The 19119-nt window shown below is 34.6% G+C and overlaps 1 protein-coding gene across 3 annotated transcripts in view; it reads right to left on the reverse strand.

Moving 5' to 3' along the window:
- CEP83 (centrosomal protein 83) overlaps nt 1-19119 on the reverse strand; it is a 97848-nt gene that overhangs the window by 77877 nt on the left and 852 nt on the right. The gene's annotated exons all lie outside the window — the stretch shown is intronic.

Raw genomic sequence — 19119 nt, forward strand, 5'->3', positions numbered from 1 at the left:
CTGACTCTTCATAATAAAAACCTGCTGAACATTTCTCTAGGATAACCATTAAAGAATACTAAAAAGATGGAAAAATTAAAATTACTCAAACACTCTAAAATAGGGTTTCTCAACCTCTGTACTACTGACATTTTAAACCAGATAGTTCTTTGTTGTGGGAGGGCTATCCTATACTTTGTAGGACATTAAGTGACATTCCTAGTCTCTACCCATTAGATGCTAGTAGCAACACTATCCCAGGTGTGAAAAACAAAAGGTCTCCATTTTGCTATAAGTACCCTGGAGGGCAAAACTCACCCCATCTTTGAGAACCACCATTCCTCTGAGAACTGGACTAAAACAAGGCAAGCAGGGAGATAAGAGGAAACACAAAACAAGTAGAAAACAGAAAACTAATATAGTAAATTTAGACTAACATATCAGTAAGTATGTAAATACTTCAAATAAAAGAAATTTAAAGAAAAAAACATAATCCAACTATATGCCTTTTTTACAAGGCATTTTTAAAACGTAAGAATAGAAAGGTTAAAAGAGGAAAAGATAATGTAAACATCAAAAGAGAAATTATTAGTACCTATAATTATATAACTATATTGTATAACATATACAATTGAACTATTTGTATACTATATAACTACATTAATAAAGTTGATTTTAAGACAAAAAAATACTAGAGATGAAGACAGACATTGATGATAAAACGTTAGCTATATCAGAAAGAAGTGACAATTTCAATTTATATATACCAAAAAGGTAAGGCAGAAGTCAGAACTACAAGGAAAAATAGACAAATTCCCAATCACAGGGGAATTTAATCACTTTTCTTAGTAACTAATAGAACAAGCAGAAAAACATAATAAGAATATCAACAATTTAAACAACACACTTAACCAACCTGATCTAACTTACATATATAGAAAACTACCCAATAAATTATAGAATACGCATTTCTTATAAGTACATATGCAACATTTATCAATATCAACCACATGGTGGGTCTTTAAAAAAATTTTTCAAAAATTTTAAAAGACGAAAATTATACAGAATGTTTTCTGACCACAGTGCAACTAAACTAAAACTCAATATAGAAAGGTAAACTGGAAGAGCTACATATGCTTTCATTTGGGTAGAGGAGTAAGTATATGAGTAGAACTGCTGGATCATGGAGTATATGTTTACCTTTATAAGAAACTAATAAATCTTTTTCCAAAGTGGTGATAGTATTTTTCATTTCAAGAAACAACATATGAGATTTCTGTTTGCTCCACATTTTTGCCAACATGGTGTTGCCAGTTGTTAAAAGACAAACTGAGGCATATTAAAATTTTCAACTGTTTATTTGAGCATGCGTAGATTCCAATTAGGCAGTGCAAACTGAAAGTGGTTAAAGGCACTCCACACACAGGAGCTAAGGGAGAAACTGTGGAAGCAAAGCAAGGAAACTGACTGGCTATACCTTAAAGAGTTGCCTCATTTGAGAAAGCATACTTGGCTGTGATTGGTTATACTTAAGTTTCATTTTCTTGAATTTGAGTGCATTGATTCTGGCTTAGACTTTGGTTTTGGTTTACTTAGACTACCAAGGCATCAGAGCCATCTCAGTCTAATGGCCTTCTTTTGTAACTTTAACAAAGTCTTTTTCATTTTAGTCATTCTAGGGAATGTAAAGTGATAGCTCATTGTGGTTTTAATTTGCATTTCCCTAAAGCACTTTTTTATGTATTTAATGGCCATTCATAGATCTTAATGTAAAAGACCTTAGCTTTAAAAATAATCACTTTGCAATGTAAAATCTGATAACTATTTGTATATGAAAATAAATTTAAAATTTATCTCTGTATACTGGACTACTGGTAGCTTCCAGAGCACACACTGTTGTTTTCCACCTCCATGTCTTCACAAATACTAATTTCCCTGCCCAGAAGGCTTTTTCCATTGATCTGCACTCTGATCTAGGAAATTCCTACTCAGCCTTCAAAACCTGCCCAGGAATGCATTACTTTCTGCAGGAAGTACCTCCTGACTCTCCCAAACATATAGGTAATTATTTTGTTTTCTATCTAGTATTTTAATAGATGTAACACATGCAGTATAACTTCCTCCAAGGCAATAAACATGTTGTACTCATCTTGACAACCCCAAAACCTAAAACAAACACAGGCACATATTGGCTCAAACCTATCAAATAAATATGTTCACCATTCTAATGCTACTTTAGCCTCGATTCACTTTTGTCATCCATATTCAGTAACTGAGGGCTTCCAGAACCAGTATTGGGCTGAATGCTGGTTCTCAAAAAGATGTCACTTCCTAATCTCTGGAGCCTGTGAATATTACCTCGCATGGGAAAAAAGAAAAAAAAAGTGATTAAACTAAGGCCCTTAAAGAGGAGTTTATCCTGGATTATATTGGCAGACCCTAAATGCAATCACATGTTTCCTTTTAAGAGAGAGGCAGAGGAGTTTTAAGACTGACGAGGAGGCAATCAAAGAAGGCAGAGAGATTAGATGAAGCCAGCCACAAACCAAGGAATGCCTGGAGCCACAAGAAGCCAGAAGAAGCAAGGAAAGGATTCTCCCCTAAAGCCTTTGGCAGATATCTGACTTCAGGTCTTCAAACTGTGAATGAATAAATTTTTACTTTAAGCGCCCCCCCCATGTGGTAATTTGTTAGAGTAGCTGCAGGTAATTAATACATTCACTTTCTCTTCAGTGTTTTTTCATAATTTTATCCAAAGCCAAAATTTCTATCACAATTTTAAATTCCTACCATGATCAGGCTTTTCTGATTTCAACCGGTCAATATACAGGTATCAATTACTCACAGAACATCTAAACATGTATTTGGTGCACAAACTATATAATAAACAATTCCTATTGTACAGAGTTGACCAAATAATTCATAATGCAAATTTTAAAAAGTTAAGCACATAGTTCAAACCACATTTTTAAAAAAAGATTAAAGAGATTATTTTGGTCAGCCTATTAGTCAGTGAGCACTTGTTAGATGATTAGTCTCTATGACAAGCAGTTTTTGAAAAACTCAGTAAAACCTTTCTCCAAATACTTCATCTTCCTCTCTTTGCAACTATTACTATCACATAACCAAACCCACATGTCCTTCCTACTACTTCTTTTGACCAATATTATCAGCTCTACGGACCTACATGTGACATTTTCTTTTACACAGAAACTGTATTTCTTAAGCAGTAGTATAATGTCTGCCCCCAAAAATGGTAATTCAAAATATTCTAAAAGCACAGCTGCTGATACTCATGGAAAGCTTCCAAAACACATTCCATTAAACAGCACATGCTATGCCTTTGAACATTTCAAAACAATCCTTTAAATATTACATGCCCCCAATGTGAATGTTGTTTTAAAAAACATTAGAAGTCTGGGGAGAACCTACATCAGGCATTTTCACTTACAAACAAAAGATTAGAAAAAAAATTTCTTTAAAATCCAGAAAGAATCCTATACTTGTCACCCAAACAGTCTTTGGATGGCCATGCAGAGCGTCTCGTATCCAAAAAAAATGTCACAACTTGACAACCTGCCAAACCTGAAGTGCAGCTGGGAGCAGACCCTTCAAAGCCCTGGTAAGGTGCCAGACCTCAGAACTGTGATTGGGGGGGGCGGGGGGCAGGGGACCAGGAGGGCAAAGAAAGAGGAAGGAAAGAAGATATGTATTAGAGTGGTTAGCAATCAACTACTAAGCACTCTGAATTAAAATGTTATTCTACTCTTACAATTGCACTGTCTGTCTGCCTCCTGCACAGTTTAATTCACACAAAAGAATTCTGGAAAGTAGGATATGGTAACCAGTCAACCTCAAGTGCTTAGAAATAAATTATAAAAGTCTCTGAGAAGCTGTGATCTGAACAAGATGACTGTTGCTCAAACCATATTTCAAATTCATTATAATGTTTCTTAGTGTAGGCTCTATTACATATAACATGGGACTTTCCAAAAGATTTATAAGCACTTAATACCTTGATGCAAATTGTAGAGCCTTCTTTGCTCACAGTCCCGTATTTCTCCTGAAATAGAAAAGGCTACCATATGGCTCCTAACACAAAATGAAGGTTGCCTACTAATCTAACAACATATCCTGGAAACAATGTCTTTTAAATAAATCATGATTTAATTTTATTTCCACAAGATTTGTGTCTTAGTCTGAAAAGCTGGTAAGAGTTCACCTGATATTTTTACTAGAGTTAATATAAGCATTCTCTTTTTCATCTTTGACAATCTACCAAAAAGTATAAAATTTTTCAGAGCCAGAGAGGGAGATAAGTCATCCTCAAGACATACAAGTTAATTTTAAAACCGTATTTAAAAAAAAAAAAGCAATTAAACAATATAAGTATTTATTGAGAGGCTACTATTTACTGAGCGGTCCATATATACTAAGAGGGCTTTGAAGGAGATATAGAAATACGCAGACCACCCCATCAAGCAGAATTCTAAGGAAGAGAAGATCCTGCCCATATTTAGAGTAGTATAGACATTTTCTAAGTATCTATTATATGCCAAACACTTTGTGGGGTACAGAAATACAGAAACAAATAAAAGAAAATCCTTGCCCTCAAGGAGTTCACAGTGGTCAGTGAAACATGCATGTTAACCAACAGCATGACTGGACAAGAATAGGAGAAAACTTTCTATTTATTAAATTAATTTTGTACTTCAAAAACAATTTTTACCACGTACATATACTACCTATTCAAAATGATAAATGAATTAGAAAATTTTTAAACTACAAAGCACTATAATATATTTATTAGTACGGGTGTAGAGGAGAGAACTAATTCTGCTAGAGAAGCTGTCAAGGAAGACTTCACAAAGAAGACAATCCTGAGTTTAAAAAAGGCGGGGGAGGGGGGAGGGCGGGGGTGCGGGGGGGGGGCGGGCGGTGATACGGGGAAGAAACATCAAGTATAAAGGTATGGAAATGAAAGAGAAGAAAACTGGGTGGTGGGGGGGAGTACACAGAGAGCAGATCAGCCTTGAGAGGTATAGCAGGGCCTTGAGGGCAATGTGCAGAACTCTGGACTTTATCCTGGGGTCTAGGAGAGCCAATGAAAGGTTTTAACCTTGTAGGTAGATTTGACTTCCAAAAAATAACTAGGTTACCCAAGGTGTAGAGAACAGATTGGGGAGATGGGGGAGAGGGAGTGGAGAGGTAAGAGGAAAAAAGATCAAAAGCAGAGGAAAGGAGATCAAAAGTCCACGAAAGCAATGATGAAGGCCTGAACTAAAATAATGGCAGCAGATAGTCAACAAGGAATAGTCCTGAAATGAATTTGGATGCAGAAGTAACAGGAGTTATTAGCTAGATATTGACAACCTCTCCCTCAAAAACATAAGTTATTTTAATGTCACTAGTTAAAAGGCCAACCAGGAAATCAGGACAGTTTTTAAAAAGTAAAATGGAATCCAATTAAAGTAGAAGAAAGGCTGTTTCAAAGATTACAATTACTTCAAGCACTAATCCTCCACATGAACAAAGACTCAAGCACAGGGACCTTTACAAAAGCATCTAAGTAAATGCAAATTTTATTACAGTAAAACATTCTAAATATCTACCTTTCTTTCACAGAGATTTTATCAGCAAAGGGGTAAACACTAAAGCAGGTTCTGTCAGGAAAAAAACATAAGTATTTTGTTCCTTAAATGTCCACCTGCTGTTACTCCTCCTCATTCTTTCCTTCAAACAATCATCTCTATAGCAACACACTCTTAAGAAATTTGTGGGTGGAAAACATATGTTTTTGCAAAAATATGAGAACTCAACAACATGAGAGCTACTTTATTTTTGCCTTTAATATGAGATACACAATATATCTTAGACAACTATAAAATATGACATAGATACAAAAAAATAAACTTAAAAACCCAGGGAAATGTAAAAATTGGTGTTGTACATGTTTACATAAAAATTCTTTTCATAGGTTACAATGACACCTTGTGGTAAGACTTTTTAAATTATATAAGTTATCTTGCTAAATATTTTTACAGCAGAGAGATTAAACCTGGTTTAGCAAATAGAAAAAAATAAAACCACAGTATTAAGGTGGTATAAACATGACAATAATCCAATTGGGAAATTAAGGACAAAAATTCAAGCTTTAAAAAAATGCCACAATATTAGATAGGCAAAAGTAACTTCCAAATTGTAAATATAAAGTATTATACTATTCCCTTTACTTGAACTAAAATTATAAGTCTTTTTAAACGATGCAAAAAGAAACTACTTTTGTCATCCGGGGCAAAATTTATAACGTTGGCAATCTCTTTACTTGAGAATACTGACACGTTTTATAAACTATAAAAATGTTTTGATGTCATGATTTCTTTCTTACCAATTAAACAATAGACTGCTTTTTGAAAGCTCACTTTGCTCCACTTTGCTTTTACAAAAGCCCTACATTGGTACCTGTTTTCTCTGGAAAAAAAAAAAAAAATCCGAACAGGATTTTCGCTTTTACAAAAAAGGCAAACAGTGAAAACAGTGGTCAGCATTTGTTTTGCAGCCATTATAGAGGCAGCACACACCCCAAGCAGTGAGAGTGGCACTGCCAAGCTCCGACTCCAGGAACTATACTCAGCATTCAGCATCAAGTTGCTCTAGCTGTGAACTCTGAACTCTGTCTGTAAGCATTTGTGCACCCCTTAGCAAGAGGTACCATGATTCTTCTTACAACATTTTGGCTTACGAAAGGTTTCATAACACTATTTTAAGATAGCGGGGGAAACCTGTACCACTTTTAATATTTCAAGCGTGATTAATCCAATAATGAAAAGAACAATTTATAATTATCTTTCACTGAGTTTACTATGTTTACTAAACTATACTAAACATCAGTAAACATAAAAGTTAACAATGCAGTTTGCACACAATCACCTTTGTGAACTTCTGAAAATTCTCTTAGCATTTACAACACCAAGATCACCTCCTATCTCACTGACTTCTCACTCTCTCTTAATTGTTCCCTTTCTCCCACTCACCATGAGAAATCTCTGGTCCATTGCTCTACCTCTGTAAGAAAAGTAAAGTTGCCTCTTTGGACCTTGAGAAAGAAGACACCTACAAAAGAGGAGCCTGGTGGCTAACTGGGATCAAATTTTAAAAAGCAAAGCCTAGCAGCCATTTCTACACAGGGGCCTCTCGCACAAACCACATTTCAGGGAGAAGCCTGCTTTAAGCTGCCTGCCTGCCTGCACTGTGTTCTTGCCATCTGATCCAGCCCTTCCTTATAAAAGACTTCCCAGAATAGTATTTCTACCAATAGGATTGAGTCTTTTCCCATCCAATCAAAGCTATGCAGCTTTATCTCCCCTGGCATCCTCACTGACCAATCAGAACAGCATCTTTTGGACCAAGCAACAGACCAATCAAACTGCGAAGATTTGCATGAGAACGGACCAATCAGGGACTTCTGCCTATATAAATCAGCTCCCCTCTGGCTCAGAAAACGCACTTAACCCTTTCCACCAAAGACTGAAGACTGTATTCTTTGCTGGAGCTGAAACACTGAAGATGTCTTGCCAGAGCAGAAAAGTTCAGGGAGTGTGGAGCGGACTAGACTGGAGCAGGTGGAGGAGAGCAGAGCTGTCTAGCCAGAGAGGGGCCTGGTCCCAGGGCCACCCCGCTGCCATGCTGCTTCATAACTGAGCTATGATATTACTGTGCTGTTTCACAGCCTGTGCTGTATCACAAGAGAGCCGTTTGCACGGAATGAAGTTTTCTTCCTTACCACATCCCTGGGAATTCCTGTTGGTAGTAAATTGATGCCAACAACCAGATTGACACCTTTCTCACAGATTCATTTATGACATCTGAATGACACTCAAATTTACACCAACATTCCTAACCTCTCTCCCAACTCATAACTCCCATTCTATTCACATGTCGCATCTACAAAAGCTCAATATAACAAGAAATTCATTAACTTCAAATTTTCTACCTTCTTCCTTATAAAAAAATCAATTACCAATCGTCCTCTTATTTCTTGGCACACAACTCATCCCTCAACTCCTATTATTAATAAATTATTAACCCTGCTGATTCTTCTTCATCTGTCTGCTTATTTCAAACAATTCTTCTCCAAAGGAGAGGGAGAAGCCTCACCTTCCCCATCAGATAACATATAAATATAGAAGAAAATGAAACTTGAAGGTCAAGCCTCCACGTCAGAAAATTACCCAGAAGGCCTCAAATTCCATTCCCTTCCCTATTTGTTTATGCAATAAATATTCAAAATATACTCAAACAAAAATATTTGGCTGTTGTCAGCCTTAAATCCATACTTTACAGAACTATCAAATCTGACACCACTTAAAATTCTCTTCTCAGTAACTTCCTTTTATCTAGTTCTCAATTTTAGTAATTGAGCTTTTTTCAAATCTTATAGAATTCCAACATTTAGAACAACGTCATTTTATTCATTTATAATAATAAAAATTTCAATTCCTAAGATTTTATTTTAAAGATACATTATCAGATCTTTCATTCCATATCAGTTAATACGTTTGTTGGCAGTCTCTAAAAATCTGGCTTATACACATTTTGGTATATGTATCTTTTATCGTGGCTTTTGGAAGTTAAAGATGTAGTTAAATGAAATTCAAGTCAAATCTTCACAGAATTCTGAAGTACTTTCCACTCAGTTTTGAAGAACTGGCCAATAAAGGTCAATCCAAGCTTGATATAGCATATAAAACTGTTCACAGTCTGTATTCTCTCTACCCTTCCATTCTCATCTCTCACAACTCCCTGAAATGTACTTATGCCCTACCAACACAACATTACTCACAGTTCATTGAACACACCATACTTTTTACCTTGTGCTGACCTCTCTACCTAATGCAATCTTTTAATCTCACCCTTCACTCATTTTTATAGTTAACTCAGTTATTATTTCATTCTGAAAGTCTTTCTTGGATGCTTCCCTTTTTCCTTTCCCCAATCCATTCTGAGTTAAGTGTCCTGGTGAGCTCTTCCACAATGTTACATAGTTATCCATATCAATATATTTACTTCACCATGTTATAATCAGCTATTTGTATGCCAATCTCCTTCACTAGGCTAAGACCTCTTTGAGATAAAAGATTATGTTCTAATAATCTTTATACTCCCTAAACCCTTCACAATAATTGGAGTCAATAAACAATCAACAAATACTTGTTGAATGAATGGTATCTGTTTCTTTTACTTATCGATAAGATAGGGAAAGCAAGAAATTGCAGAGCTTGGGATTCCCAAACCCCAAACATTTTATAATTTTAACTTTGAGGAAAACTAGAAATTTTAACTCAACAGGTACATTTGAAGGGACTAATAAATGACGAATTTTGCGCAAGGATTAAGACTAATATAAAATAAGTATGGGACGACTTTTATCCTCCTGAGAGAAAAATTCCACATATAAACCAAAAAACAGACCTCCCACTTCCAACATGAGGGAATGAGCAAGTCAACAAATCCTCTCCATAAAACAGCCAAAATCAATCATTTCAGTACTCTGGAATTCAATCTAAGGCATTCAACAAACTGAGAGGTGTTTACTCATGACAACAACTGAACTCTGAATAAGAAGGATATGAGTCTACAAGCATTCTTATCTTTGGCTGCTCCCATCTCCCACCTGTCAGTGTAGGGTTTAACGAGGGTGAAGCCAACTGTGAAAACAGTAGTTTCACCACCACTGCTTGAGGGTGATCTGTTGACCTGGTGCATTGTCAGTTAAATTAGAGATCTCTGATAGTCTGAGGTTACAGGACTTTCTGTGGCAAGCAACAAACTGGCAGATTAGCTGGGAATTTCACAGTTCTGGGAGGTGAAACAGCCCTACAGGACTTCATGAACTATTTAATAGCCCAGGTTAAACAAAGACTATAAACACATGCATCAGAGCCTGCAGCAGTACAAGGCCACTAACACATCTTTGGCCAACGGAGCTACAAGCACACAGAAGAGACCCAAAAGAAGCTGATAGAAAGTAAATGCCAGGGAAGACTTGAAAATGCCCTGTGTTTGAATGCACTTCCCAGCCCTCAACACAGATCCATCAGCAGTATTAGCCATATTAATTCAAGCTACTTGAACATAACCTCTGACCAGTCCTTGATTGAACACTAAGCTATTCAGACACCAGAAACTAGATTTAAAGATAAAGAAAAACAGCACAGACATCAGGAACCACACAATTTAGGAGAAACAGACTTCACAAGTTTAGACCAGGCAACTTACCACACAAACACAAAAAACAACGATATCAACTTTCAAGAGAAAAATCAAAGTATAGAGTTGTTTCAAAATGCTATCTAAAATGTCCAGTATTCAACATAAAATTATGACAACCAAAATAGCAAACAGCAACTGTCTCTGGGTATCCTTAGATATTGGATTTGACAGACAAAAATTTCAAAGGAAAGACAGTAGTTCCCCACTTATTGGTGGTTTCACTTTCTGCAATTTCAGTTACCTGCAGTCAACCAATGTTCAAAAGTATTAAATAAAAAGTTCCACAAATAAACAATAAGTTTAAGTTGTGCATCATTCTGAGTAGTGAAATTTCACACCATCCCGCCACATATGTTCTCACCTGGGATGTGAATAATACCTTTGCCCAACATATCCACAATGTATAGTATGATAAGATATTTTGAGAAAGGCCACATTCACATAACTTTTACTACAATATATTTTTATTGTTTGTTTTGTCATTAATCTCTTACTGTGCATAACTTATAAATTAAGCTTTACCATAGGTATAAATGTATCGAAAAAACATAGTACATATAAGGTTCACTAATATCCAAAGTTTCAGGCATCATCTAGGGGTCTTGGAACAATCCCCCGTGGATAAGGGAGGACTACTGTATAATAAACATTCAAAGAACTAAAAGAAATCATATTTTAAAAATTCAATTAAAGTACAATGACAATGACTCAGGACTGAAAACTTCAATAAGGAAATAAAAACTGTTTTTAAAAATGGAAAACCTGAAATTGAAAAGTATAATTACTGAAATAAGAAATTCACTGGAGACTTGAAATGATATAAGACAAAAGGAATGCACTTGAAGATAGATCAATAGAAAGTATCCAGTCTGAAGAACAGAGAGAAAAAAAGGAGTGAAGAAAATATAAACAACTTCACAGATCTGTGGGACAATATAAAGTGTGCCAACAAACATGTCATGTGATTTCCAGAAGAAGAGGAAGAGACGGGCAGAAAAAATATTTGAAAAAAATAAATTGCTGAAAATGTCCCAAATTAAATAAAAAACATTATCTATCCAAGAAGCCCAGCAAAGCCAACACAGAGATCGACACCAAAACATACCACAGTCAAACTGCTGATAAACAAAGAAAACAATTTTCAAAAAACAAAAGAAAAAGGACTCATCACATACTGGGGACTAAAAATATGATTAACTGGCATCCCATGAGAAACAGTGAGGCCGGGGGGCAGGGGGAAACCATGGAATTTAAACAAATAAAAAAGCTCTCACTTAAGAATTCTATATTCAGCAGAACTGTCTTTCAAAAATGATGGTGAAATAAACACATTTGAAGACAAATGAAGACAAAGAATTTGTTGTTGTGAGACATGCCTTATTAGAAAAACTAAATGAAGACCTTCTGGCTAAAGAGTGTAGTGACCTCACCTTTAGAAACAATAGGTTAAGGATAAGACATGGTACGTGCTAACCGCCATGTCTCACTTCTAGTTAGTTATCTGCTAAAAATTTATTAACTAAAGGGATTTACTGGCCGGATCACTGCCTATAGGTACAAAATATTTTAACAATGACGCATTCTGCTTCTGTACCCCTGCTTGCTTACCCACCTCTTAGTTATCAGTTAATGAATGGAGGAGATATAGTCTTTTGTGTAAAGATTAAGGATGTGGGGGATGGGATCGAGGGCTTAAAACCTTTGTGCCCCTGCGTCTCGGGGCTGCTCCTTTGCAAGGACAGCCGCCGGCTAATAAACTGTCTCTTGGACTAGAGCACTCGAGTTGGGCCTGGTTATTTCGGTCACAACAAGAGAAGTCACACTAGAAAGTAACAAATTCACAGGAAGAAATAAATTGTAATTATATAAGTAAATACAAAAGACTCAAAAATATCATTGTTCTCATTTCTTTTCTTCACTTCTTTTAAAGAAGCAAGACTGTATAAAGCAATAATTAAAGTACTGTGTTGTTGGGTTTATAGTGTATATATATGACAATAATAGCACAATAGAGAAAAAAGGTATATTAAAGCGAAGTTTCTATAATTTACCAGAATTAATGTACTATTATTCTGAAAGTGACTATAATAAGTTAAAATGAATATTACAATCCCTAGAGCAACCACTATGAAAGTAACATAATATAGTAAAAGAAATCAACAAAAGAATTAACAGAGAAAGCCAGTAAAAAGAAGAGAAAAAGAGACAAACAGAAAACAAATAATAACAGATGTAAATCCAACAATATCAACAATTACATTAAATGTAAATGGACTAAATATCCCATTCAAAAGGCAGAGAATTTAAAACTAGGTTAAAAAAAAAAAACTGTGTGCTGTCTATAAGCGATACATCTTAGATTTAAAGACATGAAAATGTTAAAACTGAAACGGTAGAAAAACAATACACCACAAAAACAATAACCTTAACAAAATATAGTAGCTATAGTACCAAGACAACAAAATGGATTTTAAGACATATATTACTAAAGACAAAGAAGGATATTTCATAATGACAAGAGTCACTATATCAGGAAGATATAAAAACTGTAAGTGCATATGAATCTGAGAACCCCAAATACATCGAGCAATTAATGGGGATAATAAGAGAAACAGACAATTCAACAAAAATAGCTGTCAAGTGCAATAATAGATAGATCAAGGCAGAAATTTTGCAAGGAAAGAGGATTTGACCAAAACTACCAATGAACTTGATATAACTTACAGAATTCCACCCAAAACTGCAGAATATTCTTTTCTAACACACATGGAACATTCTTCACAACACATCATATGCTGGGCCACAAAATAAATCTCAATGAATTAAAATACATTGAAATCATTAAAATTACATTGTCTAATCACAATGGCATTAGAGATCCACAACAGAAAGAAATCTGGAAACACTACCAAATATTGGTAAATTCAACAAAAACATCTAAATAACCCACGGTCAAAGGAGACACAAGGAAATTTTAAATATATTTTGAATTGAATGAAAACAAAAACAGCACATCAAAATTTACAAAATGCAGTTAATACTGTGCTTAGGGGAAATTTACAGCTTTAAACACATATCAGAACAAAAGGTCTCAAATAATCTTATCTTTCACCACAGGAAAATAGGAGAGAGAAAGAGCACACTAAGCCCAAAGCAAACAGAAGAAAAAAGTAATATTAGGGTGGAAATCAATGAAATAGAAAAATAGAAAAAAAAAATCAATGAAATAAAGATATTTCTTTGAAAAGATCAACGAAGTTGACAAACTCTTAGCTAGATTCACCCAGAAAATGAGAGACAAATTACCAAAATAAAGAAGGACCATCATTACCAACCTTACAGTAATTTAAAAAACTATTTAAAAAATATTAACTTTATGTCAAGAAATTAAATGACTTATATGAAAAGGACTAATTCCTATATACAAGGAAAAAAAATCTGAACAGAACTGTAACGAGTGAGGAAACTGAGTTATTAAAAATAGTCCCACAGTGAAATTTATCTCGGGAATATAAGGCTGGCTTAACCTCTGAAAATCAATTAATGTAACATATCCTATTAACAGAATAAAGGATAAAAACCATATGATCATTTCGGTGGATGCAGGGGGGAAAATCTAACAAAATCCAACACCCATTCATGATTAAAAATTCAACAATTAGGAACAGAAGAAACTTCCTCAAACCTGATAAAGGATATCTATAAAAAACACAGCTAACGTCATTCTTAACAATGAAAATCTGCATACTTTTTCCCTAAGACCAGAACTAATGCAATGCACTCTAAACACTTCTATTCAGCATCTTAATGGAGGGTCTAGCCAATACCAATAAGGCAAAAATTAATGATGGGATATATTAACATTCAGATAGAAAAGAAAGAGAGAATTGTTTTATCCACAGACATGATAATTTATGCAGAAACAATATACAAAAATTCACTGTATTTCTATATGCCAGCAATGAACACTCTAAAAATCAAATTATAATAATTCCATTCCCGATAGCACCAAAAATTATCAAATTCTTAGGAATAAACTTAATAAGTGTAAAATTTATATACTGAAAACTAAAAAACATTGTTGAGAGAAATTAAAGATTTAAATAATGGAGAGACATTACAAGTTCATGGGTTGGAAAACTCAATTTTAAGTTAGCAATCCTTCCCACCTTGATCTATGGATTCAGTGCAATTCCTATCAAATCCCAGCAAATTTTTTGTAGAAACTGAAAAGTTGATCCTAAATTTTATATGTAAATAGAAAAGATCTAGAATTACTTTTGAAAGAGTTGGAGGATTTGTACTACCCATTTTGAAACTTACTATAACACACAGTAATCAAGAGAGAGTAGTATTGGAGTAAAGACAGGAATATATATAAATGGACCAGAATTGAGATTCTAGAAATTCTTATATTATAGGCAACAGATTTTTTTTTTTTTTTTTTTTTTACTAAGGTGCCAATACAATTTAAGGGAAAAAAGTCACCTTTTTAACAAATGGTGCTAGGCCTATGTATATTCATTTGACATAAATTTAAAAAAAAAAAAAGACCTTATCTTACACCATACACAAAAGTTAATTCAACATGGATCCTAGATCTAAATGAAGGAGCTAAAAGAAAATGCAAGAGAAAAATCTTTGTGACTTTGGATTAGGCAAAAGTCTACACAGAACATAAGCCATGAAAGAAAAAAATGACAAATAAGACTATTAAAAATATCTGCACTTCAAAGACATCAGTAAGAATAAGAAAACAAGCCACAGACTAGGAGAAAATCTTTATAAATACCTCTCTAATAGTCTCTAATAAGACTCTAATAAAATATATAAAGAACTTTTACAACTCAGTAAGACAAAAAACCCAGCTAAAAAAATGGGCAAAAGACTCGAGTAGTCAGTCCATCAAAGACGACTTATAAATGACTAATAAAAAAATGCGAAGCTCAATATCATTTGTGTTTAGAGAAATGCAAATTAAAATCATAATGAGATACTCCTAGACACCCAGTAGAATAGTTATAATCAAAAAGACATATGATACCAAGTGTTGACAAGGATGTAGAGAAACTGGAACCCTTCTACTTTTCTGGTAGGAATGTAATTGATACAGTCAATTTTGAGAATATTTTGGCAGTTTCTTAAAAGGTTAAAAACAAATTTTGAACTATTTTTACTCACAACACTTCTAACACCAAATGTATGGTTTTCCTAACACCAACGAATTCTCCAACTCCCTGTACACACAAATTTAGGTAGTGCCTAAAATTTAATTCTGGCACTTCCCATAATTTGTGCAGACTCTACTCATGAAGGGTTTAGTTACTCAAGACTGCCCCAACTTCAGATACCAGTCACAGCTTCCAAGAAAGCTTAAATGACTCAGTCAAGCCTTAGTCTCCTGAATCACAATTTTCTTCTTGCAAAATCGTGATGCCTATCAATTCATGCTTATTAATCTAAGCTTTCCATGAATCTCCAGAATATAAAAATGTTCTTTAAAGAACCATTTCAAATTCATCCACCCTAGCACTGGCTGGCCACACACACACACACACACACACACACACACCAGTTGTGGAGAACTGATTATATATATATATATATATATATATATATATACACATCTCTACTTGAAAAATATGCAAGTTATAATTTGTCACACATCAAAAAATATGTACTTAATATTAACAATACCTCAAATGTCTGCTTTAACCAAAATGTGATTCAGTTAAGACAGACTGAATGTGAACACTAGAGATAAGCACTGCAACTTCATCAGGAAAATCTCTATAGTCCAGTGCTAATGTTTTCAATGGTTGCTATGTTATACTGCCTTTGCGTTACTGGGCAACAACTAAGCAGCTCACTAAGAAACCTGTGAATCAAACCAAGAACTTATAAAAGTACTGAGACACAACTTCACTTTCTTATACTTTTACCTGTTACAAACATCAGATACAAAATTAATAGCAAGACTATAAAAATTACCTAGAATTTATCTAAAGACATACTTTGAGGGAGATTGGCGCTTTCCAAAAGGGCACGGCTAGCTTTAGGTTCCTAACTCTATGAATTTTAATCCAAAAGCAGTTTCAAGTTACAATATACAGAAAGCAAATAATTGGGCACTTCCTGACTTTCTTAATTTGTCTTCCAAAATTATATCTGTTAAACTAAAAGAATAGTGCTAGAATACAGTCTGTGATCTCTCTATGACTCAGAGGCAGTTCTGATGGAAAAAGATAAAACTGAAAAGAATTGCTAATTACCAGGACCAAATGAAAGTATTGACAGAATTTCATAAATTAAGTCCTGACCAGGTAAAAAGTAAAATAGAAAGAAGAAAAATAGGAGGATAGATGAAAGAAGGGGGAGAGGAGGAGAGAGGTAGAAGGTAGCTCCTGAGGAAGTACTTTTAAAACCGATTCTACTAAAGAGGAACGAAGAAATTGACCAAACTCCCCAAGCCCATTTGGGAATAGTGTCAGGTTTCCCGAGGGAGTCCTTACTACCGATATTGTCATGGGAAATTCTCAAATATTCACACTTTCTAGGAACAGAATCTTTTCTTTCTGATTCCAGTGAATTTCCTCTTTAATTCCCTTTCTTAAAGTTTAGCTGCCCTTCCTCTCTCTGTTACTCCCTCAAAGATTTTTTTTTAACTTCCACAGCACAATGGGAGAGGCAAAAAAATAAAAGTAGAAATGTACATTCCTCATCTCTAAGAAACATTTATTCAGGAACTTCTATTTAGAAGAAATTAAGGATACAGCTCATTGAGATCTGGTGTCCTGCCCTTAAGGAGCTTGCAATCTAGTTAGGAAGATAAAGCATACATAGAAATGATAAAAAACAATACAATATAAAGTATAAGCATCAAGTAAATATGGCTGACAAATACTATAGAATGTGAGAGGTGAAGGAGTTTGGAACACGTCACCCCAAAATATGCCACGTCAGTATACTGAGTTAAAAGCACTTGAGAAACAGGAGAAACAGCAGGTTCAAGAGGGACACTGACACTTTTTTCTTCCTGAAAGGAGATAAAACTCCCATGTGAAAGGTACTCTCCCTATAAGGAGGAAGACATTTTTATCACCAGAGATGGGGAATCAAAGCCCAGAAATCTGCACAAACAAATCTTGTTAAATTAATCCTTATCTTCCTATTCACTTCTCCACAACTCACTAATCCTAACCCAAACCCCTTTTGTCATTTCTTCACAAATTTATTGTTTGTCTGAAAGGTATAAGAAGAGCTTTCTGCTCTGGTCACTTTTTCAGGTCTTCATTCTCCTGTGCAGGTCCCCATGTACAAGTAAAAATTGTTTTTTAACTTGATTGCTTTTCTCCTGTTAATCTGTTTTATATCAATTTAATTCTTAGGCCCAGCCAGAGACCCTAAGAGGTTAGAGAATTCTTCCTCCCCTTTAGAGTTAGTTTATGGTGGAGTTGAACTTTACAGAAAAGGCACAATTTAGATTTTAGGGAAAAAAGGAAAAAATCAGGTCAGGTAGGTAGAATGACATAAAGACCGGTAAAGAAAGGAGAAAGCATACAGTAGGTTTAGAGGTTAGTGACGAAACCAGTGTGCTCAGAGTACAGCTTTTCTATAAAGAACATGAATAACCTTGAAAATGCAGAGTGCAAGGAAGGTTTCAAAGAGTTCAGATTAAGAAATGTGAACTTCAGTCAGTAGGATGGAGGAGTACTTCTGGAAATGTTTTTACATAGATACACACATTCCCTAAAAGTACACACAGATTAGACAATTTGAGAAAATTACCTACTGAACCTAATACATTATGTATGACAAAGTTAAAATAAAACTCATTTATTTTTTAGGCAGAGACAGTACCTATAAAACACACACAAAAGAATTCTGACAACTCACTAATCTTTCTGCTACAATTTCATTATTCTAAGCTTCTTGAATTAGAACTTCAGATGACAAAATGCTGACATGTGATTTCTAAGGATTTTACAACACGAGTCATTCCTGATTTTTCTTCTTCTCTGCTTGTCTTGCCCAATTCGAATATTTCATTACTTCAGAATCACCATATGGGAAAAAAGAGATTTGGGACCAAAAATGAAGTCTACAGGTTTTTGCAATACAGTAAGGGCAAGATGCAAAGAACATTAAATTTCAATTTCCAATTCCCATTACTAACAGCTTGATTTCAAAGAAGTCATTCAGTCTCAGAATCTCAAATGTTCTCACCAATTTTCTCACATATTGAAAGATTACTGCATTCAAAATAGCATGATAAATGCTCTGAAAACTAATTAATTGCAATACAATCATTAAGGCTTAAAAAATCACCGGTGGACAATCTCCCAATGCTCTATATAATCCTGGATTGGTATTACTCCATCATTTGAGAAAATTCCTGAATATGGCCTGCACACTTATCTGGTTACAAAAGAAAATACTGAAAGGAAGGGGACTATCTAACGTACTCTGCCCTAAATAACCAAAGGATAACTCAAATTCCCTTGCAACTCTCTGGAGTCTTGTATAATACTGATATTTAAAGCATTCTAGTAATTCTAAACAAAATGAGTTTGAAATAAAACTTCAATGCAAAAAGTGAGTATTAACTATAACCACCTACAGGCTAAACCCATGAATTTAGAGAATTCTGAATGCAGATCATTGTAGGATACATTTAATTATATTCTAGTTGAATATTAGACTTGTTTACTTAGATGTTGCTAGGTAACAGAAGCAATGCTTTAATTACTCACATAGTTTTAGATCTACTCAAGCATTTTGTGCTCATAGTCTGAACACATTACGAAGTATATCCTATATAAGAAATTATGAACAAGTTTCTTATCCTAGACTTGAGATTTTACTGAT

Source organism: Pteropus vampyrus, unplaced genomic scaffold, assembly GCF_000151845.1.
Source record: "Pteropus vampyrus isolate Shadow unplaced genomic scaffold, Pvam_2.0 Scaffold70, whole genome shotgun sequence".
In the NCBI taxonomy this organism is placed as follows: domain Eukaryota; kingdom Metazoa; phylum Chordata; class Mammalia; order Chiroptera; family Pteropodidae; genus Pteropus; species Pteropus vampyrus.